Genomic DNA, 13,556 nt, shown 5'->3' on the forward strand with positions numbered 1-13,556 from the left:
ATAGCGATGAACACTGAGAAAACACTTTAATAGTAGAAGGCAACCCATGATCAAATTTGCATTTTTTGGGGGGGGGGTCCAGGAGAGAGAGTGAATTCCCCCACTACCACAAATTATGAAGTCGAGTTTCCCACATTTGGGGAAACCGCAGGAGTCAGCCCATCTGGAGGTCAATGGATAAGCCTCACCCTGGGAAAACCGCCTTCCTGATCGCGGTAGCTCCCCTGCTACGTACCTATCTAAATTTGCGTTTTGAAAAGATCATTCAGGCTGCAGTGTGTATATCAGACTTGGAAATAAGGAATACACTTCCTAAACATACACATTGCCCTTATTTATTAAACATCCAAACCTCAAAAATATAGATATTCTAAGTATCCCCTCAGAGGCATATCAATTCTGAGAATAAGTTTTTGTTTTTTGTTTTTTTAAAGATTTTATTTATTTATTTTTAGAGAGGGGAAGAGGGAGAGCGACACATCAGTGTGTGGTTGCATTTCGTGCGCCCCCTGCTGGGGACCTGGCCTGCAACCCAGGCTTATTCCCTACACTGGGAATCAACCAGTGGCCCTTTGCTTCACAGGCCTGTGCTCAGTCCGCTGAGCCACACACCAGTTAGGGCTGAGAATAAATTCTTAATGTTTATTATTAGCTAGGAGAAGTTGTATTTTAGTTTAATTAGGTGTCTCTGACCCTGTGCAATCCCAGCATACCCACCCCCAACTAAGTATTCATCTTTCCAGAATAAAGCATACTAATATTTTTATCTCTTCTTGCTCAAGCGTCATTCCTTTTTCCTTGATTATTGATGTTGTCTTCTCTGGATCTCCTCTAATTCATTACATCATTCTGGAGTTTTTAAAAAATTTTATTTATTGATTTCAGAGAGAGAAGAAGAAGGAGAGAGAGACGGGGGCAGGGAATATCAATTTGTTGTTTTACTTACTTATGCAGTCATTGGTTGGTTCTTTTATTTATTTACTTATTTACTTTTTTAGAGAGAGGGGAAGGGAGGGAGAAAAGGAGGGAAAGAAACAGCAATGTGTAAGAGATACATGGTTGCCTCTCATACATACCCCCAACTGGGGACCTGACCTGCAACCCAGGCATGTGCTTGGACTGGGAATCGAAACTTCGACCTCTCAGTTCCCAGGCCAGTGCTCTATCCACTAAGCCACACAAGTCAGGGCTCATTGGCTGATTCTTGTATGTACCCTGACCAGGGATTGAACCCACAATCTTGGCATATGGGAACGACAGTCTAACCAACTGAAATATCCAGCCAGAGCATCAGTTATTTGTTCTTTATGACAGATTAGAAAAAAGAAAAGAAAATGGTTTGACATGAGGTCCTATGCTTGTTTTCATGCTCTTCTCTGCCTGGGCCTGAGCTCCATGGGAGCTGTTTATAGGAATGGGCATTCCTTCTCTACCTGGATGTTTTCACACTCAAATGTCATATTACCAAGGTAAGAACAATTACATAGGTAACTCCTGATCTGCATGACAGAAGGCTGAGGGACTAAGGACACCTTCTTGCATTTTTTCCACTACACTGTGTTAAAAAAAAAAAAAAAAAAGACAAAAAAGTGTCAATGGGCACTTAGGCAGGTAATACTGGTTAGGAAAGCAGGCCAAGGCAGGCAGGCGCGAACTGAGGCTGCCAGGACACCCCACGCGGACAGCACCACGGAGGACCCCCGCCCCGCTGACTGTTGGCAAATGTTAACACACCAACCACCCTCACTGCTCAGGGTTTAAAGATTTTTCAAGAGCCCCCAGCTTTCTATATTTTTATATTATTAAATCTACCAATTTTTAGATGCTGGCAACCAATTTAACACAATCTAAACCCATTCCAAGTAATTGCAACTTTGGGCTTCACTTAGCCCTGGGACAACTGATGTAAACCTCTGCTCTAGTGATAGGAGCCAAGCAATCTCTTTGGAAATTTATTTCTCTCCCTCAGGAACTAAAAGATTCCTACATTGGGAAAGTGTCATAATTTGTATTCAAAGCAACACTGTGAAATTAGTGTATAAAATAAAATTGTTTATTGTTCAATTGCATAAAATAATTTTATTTGTAATATTCAAAGGAGATATGGCCAATAGAAAGTTTTGAAAATAATTTTTAAACAGTATTAATTTAGGAGAAATACTTAAATTCACCATTTAATGGTTGTCCTTAAAACATTCATTGATGCTTAAGCTTCAGTGACCCAAGTCTGGGTTCTTCATGCTCTAAATATCCAGGTATCTGTCCTTTTCAGAAACATTTAAAACCCAAATGCTTGGGGTGTAGGAGGGGAAAGGAGGAGAACAAGGACTTCACTTAGGCAGTGAAATCATTTCACCCCTTTTAAATTTTACCAAAAGTAGCTCTCTTTTTGGACAACATTTTTTGAAAAATTTAAGTTTAGAATATGGGGAGAGTTTACTTGGCTTACCAGTGACATTCTTAGTTAAGAGCAGGGAGTCCCTTGTCCTGCATAAATGTGATATAAATCTACTTTTTGGATAATCACTTAAGCCCCAGATATAAGCCAGTCTGGCATAGTGCTTTAATCATTTAAAAATGTTTTTTAACCCTTAGAAAAAGCAGTGTGCTGATGAAAGAAAAATGAACATGAATAAATAAGTCTTGGGGATGTAACACACAGTATGGTGACTATAGTTAATGATAATACTGTATTGGATGTCGGAAAGTTGCTAAGTTGTGTATGATGATGGATGTTAACTAGACTTAATGTGATCATTTTTGAACACATACACATATTGAGTCATTACATTTTACATCAGAACCTGATATGCTGTATGTCAATTATATCTCCATAAAAAAATAACTTCAGTGACTTAAAACAATGAACATGAAGAGAGTGCTTGGAGGAGAAAGCTCTTAGGTGGGAAGTCGGAACAGATCCAGGTCTGTAATAGTTTAGCGGGGACTTGGAACACACTGAGTTCTCGAGTATGGTTTGAGAGATCAATGGGCACACTTTCCTGAGATAACTCAATAGGACTGCAGAATCTGCTTTTGAAGGCTATTTCATGTAACCGTTCGGGTAGTTGATAATTAGCTCAAGGCCTCTCTGCTCCAAATGTCAGAGATGCGAAGCCCCGATGGCTGGCTCCTGGTCAGTGCCCTGGCCGCCCCGCCGCCCCCGCCTGCCTCCTGACCTTCACCAGGGATCGCTTCGACTCTTCCCTGTGGCCCCTGACGACACGAAAATCAAGCCAAGTGACAAATAAAAGTTGGGATTATTTTTTTACACTGTGAAAGAACCTGGGCTACTTTCCCACTGAATTAGCCAATTTTAACGGCATGCTTTGATTCTTTGTTCATTCTGACACTGCCCTTGATTTAAGAGTTATTTTTTGAGCTTGTAGAAAATTATTCATGGATGGCTGAGTATGGACAATATTATTTGATAAGTACTAAAATTAATATTTTGTTTTCAAATTGTTTAAATTTTATAATTCTAAAACATTTCTGGTTAAAAAGTTAAGAAACTACAAAAAAGTATTAAAACAGTTAAACCTCTTCATAATTTCACTACTGGAGACAATTGCAGATTTATTTTCATGTCTATCCTTCCAGTCAGTTATTTAAGTATAGATACTTTATTCTACGAAATTGAGGTCATAATACATACTGTTTTATAATGTTTTACTTCATTTTATATTCCTGAAGAATGTGATTTTTATAGTTGTTTCATGGATATACCTTTTCTTTAGCTTTTTTTTTTTAAATAATAAATTTTATTATGCAAGAATGATAATTTCCCTGGGCATTTTCATTTACTTTGAATTAAGAGGTCAAAGGATACGAGGACATTCGATGTCTATTTCTAAACTCCCATCCAGAGAGTTGCACCTATTTTTCATTTCCACCAGTGTTTGAACGCACCCACTTCTCTCCGTGTGAAGGATCGCCAGCATTATAATTTCCATTTCTGCTGCTAATTTGACAAACAAAAATATCTTATTACTACTTGAGTCTACTGAAATTTTTTTATTGTAGTAAAATATACGTAAAATTTATGATTTTAACCATTTTGAAGGGTACGGTCAGCGGCACTAAGTCCATTCACACTGTTGTGCGGTTGTTGCCACTGTCTCCAGAGCTTTTTCCTCCTCCCCGGCTGCAGCTCTGCCTGTTTAACAACAGTCCCCGTTTCCCTCCCTGGCCAGCCACTTGCGACCACCGTTCACTTCCTGTCTCTAGGAACTGGACTATTCCAAGTACCCTGTATGTGTAGAATCATCCAGTATTTGTCCTTTTTATGTCTGGTCTTTTTGTTATTACGGTTGAATATATTCATTTTTATAAACCAGTTGTATTTTTTTAAAGCTCCTTATTTAATCATCTAGCCCTTTTTTTGATGAAACATTTTTGTCTTTTCTTACTGATTTTTAAATAGTATTTATACATTAGGGATATTAACCACTTGTCATTTATTATAAAAATACCTTTACAAGTTTGTCTTCTGCCTTTTAAGCTTGTTGACTTATGATATCAAAAAAATCAACAAGATCCACACAAAATTCAAAGGTCTTATTTGTTTTTTTTTTTTTTCAATTATTAACTAGGAGTTTACTGAAGTAGTTTTCCCTACATGTTTTGAAGGCAGAAAAGCAAAGACACAAAATCAATTTGCAAAACAAGGTCACTTAACAAGTGGGATTTTTGCTTTATTTTTAATAATAGGTTTTATTATTTACTCGAAGAAATACTTTAGCTGTCTTATTTGATTTTCTCTCTCCCCCAGCACTACAAATAAATGTCTTGCATAGAATGAGGCCTCCATAGAGCCTGTGGCAAAGGCTAGCCGGGTCAGGGTATAAATTGGAGATCTTGGGGCATTGAGTTTTTGAGAAACTTTTAGATTTTCCATAAATACAATGTATGTGTGCATGTGTGCATATATATCTACTAATAAATAAAACCTGGACCACCTAAGAGGTTTTCTGCAACTAAGTACAATGCCAAAATACCCATTTTTAGACTTTTACCTTGTCGCGAAAAGCTATCACTTTCTACCAGCCTGTTTACAAGAGCCATTTATGCGGTTCCTTCTAAACTCTGACATTTAAATTAGTATCTAGCACTCTAAAGTACCTGCTCAAAGAACATTCTCTACTATAGCTTTGAAAATCTGAGTGATATCATTCATAAGACTGTTTTTACTAAGTAGATGTTTGGGTTCATTTCAGTTGTGATTTGTTGCTGTTTCTTCATAATAGATTAGTTCGTTCAAAAAAAAAAAATACTACAGCATGGGTTTGGGCAATTGCCTGAAAAATAATAAACAGTTCTTCTTCTGAGCTGCTAACTGCAGCACGTTGGCCGTTATTGTGTTATTTCTGGAACCCCCTCCACAGCTCCAGATCATTAACTCACTTTAATAGTCAACAGGAGGATGGAGCTGCGGTGCATCGTCAAGCTTGGCTTTTCATGCATAACTAACTCAGCCCATTATCTCTTACGAATTCAGTGGAATTAAGCTGTATTTGAAGAGAATTTCAAGGGAAGAAATGACACATTTTTAAAAGCATACCTGGTAATAAGAGTCATGAATTGTACAAAACTGATGTTTGAAGAATATCCTATATGAATTTTCTATTATTGAACAAACAACTGTTTCTGTACTGACTGTTGTCTGCTTTTTGATGGGCTGACAAAACAAACATATAAATGGTAAACATTTAGAAAACCCCATTGAATTTCTACCTGAGTTTTCTGGGTTTGAATTAGAACAATAAATCAGTAAGGGTACTTAGTCCATGCATGTGTAGAGGAAAGAGATCTGATATAAAGCATGTTCCTGACTTGGTCAGGCAGTATCAGTGGCCTTGAGTTGCTCACATAGTAATTTCTCTTGCTCCTTGGTTTATTATTAAAATTATATCTATACTATATATGATACGAGGGGGGACCGCGAAAAAACAGAACTTATTTATAAAAAATGATGTACTAATTCTTACATGTTTCAACTTCAGTCACCTTCAAAGTACTCTCCGTTTGATGCAATACTCAAAACAGCTTTTGAACTCATCGATTTTGATGCATTTTAGTGCTTCTGCCGCGTTTTGTTTCACCTCTTCCACATCGACAAAATGTTTCCCTTTGAGGACTTTTTTCATCCAGGGAAATAACAACAATAAAAGTCGCTCCAGGTGAGATCAGGTGAATGGGGGGGGGGGGGGGAATGGGAGTCATGTTGTTTTCAGTCAAAAACTGCTGAATACTCAGCACAGTGTGGGCAGGTATGCTCGTAAATCACCCATCATGAAATGGGCAACACGCTGAAAGAGCCTTCTTAAAAAAATTCACTGAGGCCAAATGCAGCCTCTCACAACAACACCAGCAGGTAAACTGATACAGATGGGTTCCTAGAATGCTCACCTAGCAGGGGAAGCGTGTACTACAGGAGGCCTGCTCTGCAGAAGATAATTCCATTTTTGAGGGGTTCCCCCTTGTGTACAACATATTATATATTACATAAATTATATATTACTATCTATAAGTATGTATTATTTATAAATAAAAATGGATATGGTTTACATGATGAAACAAGGATGCTAGATCATTTAATTAAGGATTTTAAGTTGAAGATACAATAAAATTTGGAGGTGTTCTGGCTCAGTGGATTGAGTGCTGGCCTGCAAAACAAAGGGTTGCCGGTTCAATTCCCAGCCTGGGCACATGCCTGGGTTGTGGGCCAGGTCCCAAGTAGGGGGTGCTTAAGAGGCGACCACACATTGATGTTTCTCTCCCACTCCTCTCTCCCTTCCTCTCTGTCTAAAATAAATAAAATCTTTAAAAAATAAAATAAAATTTGGAGGTAAAAATTGTTATTGCAGATAATGAATTCAACCCAGAGAGGTTGCATAGCTTGCTTGATTTCACACTAATAGCTGAGGAAACAAGAATCTGAAGCTGACCATAAAACTCCTAGAAGAAAACATAGATAGTAAACACTCTGACATTGTTCTTGGTAATATTCTTTCTGATATATCTCCTTGGCAAGGGAAACACAACAAAAAAAACTTTTTTTTTTTTTTTTTGGTAGAATGGAACTACATTAAACTAAAAAGTTTTCGCGCAGCAAAGAAAATCATCAACAAAACAAATATGCAACCTACCAACTGGGAGAAGATACTCACCAGTGATACATCTGATAAGGGGTTAATATCCAAAATTTTTAAAGAACTAATACAACTTAATACCAAAACACCCCCAATAAAACCCAAACAATCCAATTAAAAACTGGACAGAGGACCTGAATAAACAGACACTTCTCCAAGGAGGACACAGAGATGGCCTATAGACATGAAAAGAAGCTCAATGTCTCTAATTGTCAGAGAAATGCAAATTAAAACCATAATGAAATATTACTTCACACTTGTCAGAGTGGCTATCGTCAATAAATCAGCAAGTAACAAGTGTTGGCAAGGATGCGGAGAAACTTCAATCACTCACACACGGTCGGTGGAATTGCTAATTGGGGTAACCACTGTAGAAAACAGTATGGAGGTTCCTCAAAAGATTTAAAAAAAACTACCTTATGACCCAGAAATTTCACTTCTGGTTATTTATCTGAAGAAATCCAGAATGCTACTTCAAAAAGATATGTACCTCTATGTTCACTACAGCATTATTTACAATAGCCAAGATATGGGAGCAGCCCAAGTACCCACCAATAGATGATAAGATGTGGTACATATATACAATGGAATATTACTCAGCCATGAAAAGAACGAAACATGACCACCTGCAACAATCTGGATGGACCTAGAGGGTATTATGCTAAGTAAAATAAGTCAAAGAAAAAAAATACCATATGATTTCACTTATATGTGGAATCTTAAAAAAAAAAAGCAAAAGAACAAACAAAACAAAACAGAAACAGGCTCATAGCTATAAAGAACAGACTGATAGTTGCCAGATGGGAGGGGGCCTGAAGGACTGGGAGAAAAGGTGAAGGGATTAAGAAGTACGAATCATCAGTTACAAAATAGTCACGGGGATGTAAGGTATGGCATGGGGAATGCAGTCAATAATATTGTAATGACTACATATGGTACCGGGTGGGTATTGTACTTATTGAGGGAATCACTTTGTAAATTATATAAATGGTTAACCACTATACCGTACACCTGCAACTAATATAAAGTAATATTGAATGTCAGCTGTAAATGACAAGTAATAAAAAATAATAACTTGAATCCGAGTGGTCCTGACCAGGGCTTTAAGGCCAACCATGTGGGCACAGAGCACTATTTCAGGTCTCACCTTTCCTCAAATGTCAAATAAAGGGACTGGACCAGAGACTGGGTGAAGTCCCTTCAGCTACCTTTAGGCTTCCGTTTGTTCTAACATACAGGGTAACGCTGACTTAATATTCACGTTCACTTGTTCGAAAAGGGCTCTAAACACATCCAGCCTTCAAAAATGCTAAACACAAAAAAGGTGGTGATGAGGAAAAGGCATCCATTTAGTAGGCTCCGTGCCTCACCCCAACTCCAAACAGAAAACTGTGGTCCACTGAGCATACTGCTGCGAATCCCTGGGTTGTACCTGCTGTGGTAGAACTCCTTCCCCTTGAACGCCAGCTTCTCATGTTCCCTAAACCTGTACCAGAATGCCACGTCTCAGAAATCCACAAATTAGGCCTCTTCCCCCTCTTCTCCTTTACCATCACGGAGGCCTCCCGGGCGGGCGGTGTGGTCTCTATACTCGCCCGTGGAATTCAGACCATGCTGTTCGGTTTGGTAGAATTTTGAGGATCTTCACAAAAAATGGCTTCCTTAAAAATAAACTCTTCTCTCCCTTTTTTTCCTGTGCTGCTGCTGTAATTTCCCAATCATATTTCCATTTGAATTCTCCCACAAAATTTTTGAAATGGAATGTTTCTTTCCCTGTTTGTGAGATTTCTTTCACACTTTTCACTAAGAGTACTTTCCCACTTTTCATACACTTAATCTCTCTTCTGATTTTATTGTCCCGTCAACGAAACCTACTGTGATTATTAAAAAAGAATAGCCCGGCCTGGCTGGTGTGGCTCTGTGGACTGAGTGCTGGCCTGTGAACCAAAAAGGGCAGCTCGTTAGATTCCCAGTCAGGGCACATGCCCGGGTTGCAGGCCAGGTCCTCAGTAGCGGATGCGCGAGAGGCAACCACACATTGGTGTTTCCTTTTCTTTCTCCTTCCTTTCCTCTCTCTTTCTAAATAAATAAATAAATAAAATCTTAAAAAAAAAAAAAGAGGAAGAATAGTCAGAGCAGCACTGAGAGACCACTTTGGATCCAAGCCTTTCCTCTCAGCGACACAAACACTTTTGAAACGACTACCAAACCAATGAAAAAGAGGACAATATGTGGAGGACCGTCTTGCTTTCTTGCACTACAGCCTTTTACATCTGAGTCATTATGTAGTCTGTCTGGTGTCTAATAATACTTTACATTTGCAGTGCTCCTTAAATATAACTTTTATTTTCCAAAGCACTCAATAACTGAGCAAGGTGTTTTGTTGTATTTTCTTCTGATCTTTTTCTTTTTTCACCTTCCTTTCTCCACCACCCAAATGTGTGTGTGTGTGTGTGTGTATGTGTGTGTGTGCATCTGTCTTCCCTTTTAGAGCCCCGTGGCCTTCAATGATTAGAATGCGGCGCAAGTGACTCTGCTCTTCTTCCAAAGTGGGTTAGAAAAGGTCATGTAGCGTCAGTAAATTTTTTGTGGGACAACCATTCACTCTGGAGTCTTCCATATAAAAAGTTTGGCTACCCTGAGGCCCTGATGTGGAGACACCAAATGTAAAGCGGTGGGGGTGGCGGGGAGCTCCAGCTATTTGGGTTTTCCCGTCCCAGGCACCAGACACATGAATGGGGGACCCTTTAAGGGACCCTAAGATTCCAGCTGCCATCTGATTGCAGCGGCCCAAGAGCCCTTGAGAAAGAACTGCCCGTCAGTCCAGCCATCTCCCAGGTCTACAAGGGAAATAACTGCTACTGTTTTATGCCCCTGCCTTGGGGTGGTTTGTTATACAGAAATAGATAACTAGAACAGACATATTCTTTGACCAAAATACAGTTAAATTAGAAATCAATAATAAAAATATAAGTTTTAAGTATTTTAACTTACAGTTTTAAAAAGTACACATCTCATGGCTCAAGAGGAAATCATATTGGAAAACTTAAAATACTGAATGACAGTGAAAATATTGCATATTTAAACTTGTGAGATATAGTAGAAGCCAGTATTTGATGAAATATATAAGCTTATTGTTTATATTAGTAAAGAAGAAGCTAGAAATGAATTAAGCACTTAGCGTAGAAACAGAACAAAAGAGTAAACACAAAGAAAGCAAAACAAAGGAATTAATAAGCAAAAAAGCAGAAATAAAATTAGATATGAGCAGGCATGGAAAACACATGGTAAATAAACACGGCAATATGCTTAAACTAATTAGTAATCAAAAATGCAAATCAAGACCATAATTACCTACCTTTTAAAAAAATACTATTTTACCTTTCTTATGGTCAAGTGTAAGAAGTGGGTCTATTCTTAGAAAGAATGCTTTACTCATTGTGGTGATCATTTTGTAATATGTACAAATATTGAATTATTATGTTGTACACCTGAAATTAATATAATGGTATATTCAACTATATCTCAATAAAAGTGCTTCATATTAGGCACTGTACTGAAAGTTCTGAAAGACAGTAGTATCCCATACACTTTATTAGATGCCTCTTTATTTTACTTTTTCTGTATTCCATATATTTTTCTTTTTTCTTTTTTGATTTTATTTATTTATATGATTTTAAATATACTGGATTTACAGTTTAAAAGTAATCTAGCAATGCCAAGTACTGCTAAGGATGTGGACTGATAACCTGTATATATTGCTGAGAGAAGTATATATTGGAACAACCTTCTAGGCAAATAATTTTAGATTCATTTTAAAAATGAACATTGTGCTGTCATCCAGCAATTCTGCTCTGAAGTACATTCCCTAGAGAAACCTTTGCATATGGGGATCTAGACAACTCAAAAACATTTATGGTAACATTATAATAGAAAAATAGAAAATAATCCAAATATCCATGGATTGGAGACTAGATCTCTAAAAATGGCATATTTACACAGTGGAATATTACACAGCAATGAAAATCAGTGTGCTATAGCTTTGTGCAACAACATGGATAAATCTTTGAAACAATTTTGATTAAAATATCAACATTGAAAGTAAAGTGCTTCTATAGTAAAATAATCGTAAAACGTGAAAGTAATGGTATATTCAACATGCAGGGTTGTGATAATGTCCGGGGAAAGACAGGGAGACTAGGTGTCAGGGAAAAGTGCGTGGGTAGCTCTACTAAGGAAGGGAATATTTCTAGTTATTTAGCTGAATTTTGGGATAACACCTATTGTATTATTAAGCTTTATAACTCATATTCCCATATATTTTCTTGTTGGTATTAAACATTTTAACTTTAACATTTTGTCAAAGAAATAACATTGAAGAAAATGTATTATATTATGTAAGAAAATCAACTTCAGAGTTAGATCCAGATTTGAATCCTGAAACTGCAGCTTACTTTCTGCATTACCTTGGAAAAGTTACTTAATCTTCAAATTTTACTTTTGTCATTCATAACATGGGGACAGTGATACCCCATGTTACGGATGGGTAGTTGTGAAGATTAAAATAGATTATATTTATAAAGAACTTGATACATATTTATGAATTTAGTAAGCCATCGTAACTGAAACCTTAACTCAAAATCTATTTTTGGGATGTGTGGGTTTGATCTGTTTAGGCTCTTAAATATACTACTGTATTTGTAGTTATAATTGCATTACATTGCTATTTCACCTGCATCTTTAAAGGGCTCTTTCTTTTCTAGTTATTGTATGAGTAGTTCTATGTTGCAGTGTTCTTACTGACAAGTTCCAGAATTTGTGAATTAGTGATACTGAAAATAATAATCATTAACTTTTCAATATCTAAACTTACATTATTCAAATCCCTAATACATGCTTTACTTCCTCCTTTTGTCTTTCTTTGCATTATCAAAGCTAAATAACATTAATAATTATAATAATGATAATAGTAGTGATAGCAATTTAACTCTGTAAAGGAACATCAACTTTTCAACGTTAAAGTTTATTCCCGTCACTTGGCATCTGAGACACAAGCCATTGATGTTTATGTCAATTCTATGTTTTTTTAAAAATAATGTTTCATATTGCTATTGCTGACATTATTAGAATGTTTAAATTTAGGAGAATGAAGTCCAACATAGGATTATAGAAAGGTGTCCAATTTGTGGCCCGCGGGCCACACGCAGTCCAGGATGGCTGTGAATGCAGCCCAACACAAAATAAAAAATTTACTTAAAACATGATGAGATTTTTTTTGTGACTATGTGTTGCAATGTATTTAATGTGTGGCCCAAGACAACTCTTCTTCCTCCAGTGTGGCGCAGAGACGCCAAAAGGTTGGACACCCCTGAATGTTCTCCAGCACAGAGAATCAGAGGGAAGAGCAAACCAGGAGCTTTAACCAGAAGCCACAGGACATTTCTGGTTAATTTAACTTGACTTGGTCCTGAGATACCCCTGCTCCTAAATGACACTTTGAAATCTGCCTTGAATTTAGAAGGAATGAATGAACAGTGCTCAATGTGGTATAAATTGTAGATCTCTCTTGTATGATCAATGCAATTTTAGGCAAAATGTAGACAAGAGCTTTTATCAGCATTCTTCAAACAGTGTTGAACATGACTCAATCAGCTCACAGTTTATATACTTTTTTCTTCATTTGCCTGATAGAGTGGGTTTGCCTGTCTGTGTCCAGGAATTATAGTGCAGTCAAAAGAAAATTTTTTTTTCTCCTATGAGGAGCTAATAAAAACTGAACATATCAGTTGTATCATTTGGACTTTTCCTAAGAACTGAGCTTCTAAACAATATCCTCAGTCTCCTGGGAGAGGGGGAGATTGAACCCAAAACTCTGGCCTAAATAAATCTCCAGTACAGAACTGAATAGGGGAAAATGTGGGACTGGCCAGCTTTCCTAAATTAGTATGCGTACAATTGTTTTTCCTCTTTTCAAAATAAATTTAATGCTTCTCTGTACCGACAGCTGTGTGACCCAAATTATTCTCTTCCAGTAGCTTTCATTCCGTCTATCACCAATCTCAGATCTTAAAATCAGAAAAGGAAGTCCTTTCATGCTGACTTTCAGATCTTACGCTCATGCGGACAGTAGTTAATCTGGACATCCCACAGTTACAGAGCGGCAGGAGCCTCGCCTGAAAACGCCATGTGTGATGGGGCAGGTGGGCTGCTCAAGGCTGGGGTTTGAATAGTGTTTGCCAGGGTCTTCTGTGACTGAGGAGGGCAGGATGTCAGGGATACAGAATATCCAATTTTGGCTTCTAGGCCACTAAATGCTAAGCAGGGCCTACAGAGAGAAACGATTCTCAACAACTAAACCCCATGTACATGTGTGTGATTGTGTGCATGTCTGCAATACACAAACGG

At 37.6% G+C, this 13,556-nt stretch overlaps 1 protein-coding gene and 1 non-coding gene across 3 annotated transcripts in view; both read right to left on the reverse strand.

The window, feature by feature from the left end:
- DLC1 (DLC1 Rho GTPase activating protein) overlaps window positions 1-13,556 on the reverse strand; it is a 183,927-nt gene that overhangs the window by 46,017 nt on the left and 124,354 nt on the right. The gene's annotated exons all lie outside the window — the stretch shown is intronic.
- Window positions 70-239, reverse strand: LOC129064914 (U1 spliceosomal RNA). Its single transcript, XR_008528528.1, has one exon. It is a non-coding gene; the product is annotated as a U1 spliceosomal RNA (small nuclear RNA).

This window comes from Pteronotus mesoamericanus, unplaced genomic scaffold (genome assembly GCF_021234165.1).
Source record: "Pteronotus mesoamericanus isolate MK-2021 breed Mesoamerican mustached bat unplaced genomic scaffold, CSHL_Meso_final contig_169, whole genome shotgun sequence".
Lineage (NCBI taxonomy): Eukaryota > Metazoa > Chordata > Mammalia > Chiroptera > Mormoopidae > Pteronotus > Pteronotus mesoamericanus.